The sequence below is a fragment of the Hemibagrus wyckioides genome, linkage group LG20 (assembly GCF_019097595.1).
Source record: "Hemibagrus wyckioides isolate EC202008001 linkage group LG20, SWU_Hwy_1.0, whole genome shotgun sequence".
Lineage (NCBI taxonomy): Eukaryota > Metazoa > Chordata > Actinopteri > Siluriformes > Bagridae > Hemibagrus > Hemibagrus wyckioides.
In genome coordinates, this window is record NC_080729.1 from 20843934 (window position 1) to 20846433 (window position 2500).

Below are 2500 nucleotides of genomic sequence, written 5' to 3' on the forward strand. Positions count from 1 at the left end.
TTCACGTTTTATTCACGTCATATGAATTAACTGAAGTATTTCATTTGAACCATTTGTGTCAGTTAGCTGGGAAACCAGCAACGAGTGAAACTTTATTCATTTGTTTGTCTGGAGCATCCACAAGTCCCTCTGAACGATCTGTTACCATGGAAACGCTCTGCACTACTGTCAGAGCTGCTGTTAAAGGAAATAAATCGCTAAGCAAGTCGCTAAGCAGCGAATACACTGATCAGGTGCGTCAGGATGCTAACACGCTAATCACACACACCAGAGCAGCGGTTATTGGAAATGATTTGTTTCTGCTCCGTCTACACCACAAATGAATATCAGTTTATTTGTTTTTTTTTAAGATATATGTTTCACAGTGGGGAAGAATGAAGCTTTCCGAGTTCCACAGCTTTCATTCGCCATAACGCTGTTTCTCATTTACATAAAATCTAGTTTTCTAATAAAGGCAGTCAGGGTTAATGGCATGATGAACACCAGTGGATCGTAGCGATCGTCTTGCCCTGCTTCAACGTTTAAGCCTTTAATATGTTTAAATAATGAGATGAAATCATTTTTACCGCGGCATTGGGGGGGGGGGTCTGTTGTCCCTCCCACGTGAGGCGGGGACGTCCCAGCGTAATGAGGCTGTACTCTCGACCTCCAGGTGAGCGAGCCGTCAGTAAATAAAGAACAGAGACGCTCTGAACTCGTTCAGACCTGCACGCTGAATTATTTAAAGGAACATGAGAGAAAGTTTTCTGGTGAATTGGGTCAGTGTGTTAGCGCTCTGGGCTTCAGAGCACCTCGTTCCCATGCTACAGGCCGTCTGTCGCGCTCCAAGGACGCCGTCAGAGCCGTGAGGCTTAATGAACACCGAGGTGACCGTACTGACCGCAGACGATGACGAGCTGGGCGTGTTTTCAGGCAGGAAGAAGGTCGTTAAAGAGAGACGGCTTGGCATTACACATCGGAACAAAACAGCAATCATTGATCCTGATGACACTAAATGTGTGTTTAATCTCCTTTCTCCTGAAATCTCTTCATGAACATTTTACACAAAACAGCAGAAAATGAATCGTCCAGGAAAAGTGGCTACAAGGTTCATGTGAATTGTTGCATGTGGTTACAGTGGGCGGGAACTGTACTCTGATTGGCTACAGTGGTATGTGGACCGGAACTGTGCTATGATTGGCTACAAAGGTATGTTGTGGGCAGGTACTGTGTGCTGATTGGCTACAGTGGTATGTTGTGGGCGGGAACTGTGTGCTGATTGGTTACAGTGTCATGTGGGCAGGAACTGTGATCTGATTGGCGACAGTGGTATGTTGTCAGCAGGAACTGTGATCTGATTGGCTACAGTGGTATGTTGTGGGTGGGAACTGTGCTCCATCTTTTACAGTGGCGTTTTAAGGACGGAAACTATGTGTCAATTAAATACGGTGTCATGGTGTGGGTGGGAACTGTGCTGTGATTGGTTACAGTGTCATGGTGTGGGTGGGAACTGTGCTGTGATTGGTTACAGTGTCATGGTGTAGGTGGGAATTGTGCTCTGATTGGCTGGAAGGGGTGGTGTGGGCGGAAACTGTTCTGTGATAAAAAAGCACGTTTTATTCTCATGTTCTTGCTCAGGTTATTAGTGTGGCGTTTCATTCTGAATAGCAAGTTTACGTTTATGAATGTGTTTATGAATTGTTAATGAACGTGTTTATGAATGTGTTTATGAATTGTTTATGAAGGTGTTTATGAAGGTGTTTATGAAGGTGTTTATGAATGTGTTTATGAATGTGCTTATGAACATGTTTATGAATTGTTTATGAAGGTGTTTATAAAGGTGTTTATGAATGTGCTTATGAACATGTTTATGAATTGTTTATGAACAAGTTTATGAATTGTTTATGAACATGTTTATGAAAGTGTTTATGAATGTGCTTATGAACATGTTTATGAATTGTTTATGAAGGTGTTTATGAAGGTGTTTATGAAGGTGTTTATGAATGTGCTTATGAACATGTTTATGAATTGTTTATGAAGGTGTTTATGAAGGTGTTTATGAAGGTGTTTATGAATGTGCTTATGAACATGTTTATGAATTGTTTATGAAGGTGTTTATGAATGTGCTTATGAACATGTTTATGAATGTGCTTATGAACATGTTTATGAATTGTTTATGAACATGTTCATGCATGTGTTTATGAATATGTTTATGAATTGTTTATGAACATGTTCATGAATGTGTTTATGAACATGTTTATGAATTGTTTATGAACATGTTTATGAATGTGCTTATGGACATGTTTATGAATTGTTTATGAACATGTTTATGAATGTGTTTATGAACATGTTTATGAATTGTTTATGAACATGTTTATGAATTGTTTATGAACATGTTTATGAATTGTTTATGAACATGTTTATGAATTGTTTATGAACATGTTTATGAATGTGCTTATGGACATGTTTATGAATTGTTTATGAACATGTTTATGAATTGTTTATGAACATGTTTATGAAT

At 39.2% G+C, this 2500-nt stretch overlaps 1 protein-coding gene across 5 annotated transcripts in view; it reads left to right on the forward strand.

Moving 5' to 3' along the window:
* Positions 1 to 2500, forward strand: part of clcn2a (chloride channel, voltage-sensitive 2a) — a 75510-nt gene that overhangs the window by 2145 nt on the left and 70865 nt on the right. The gene's annotated exons all lie outside the window — the stretch shown is intronic.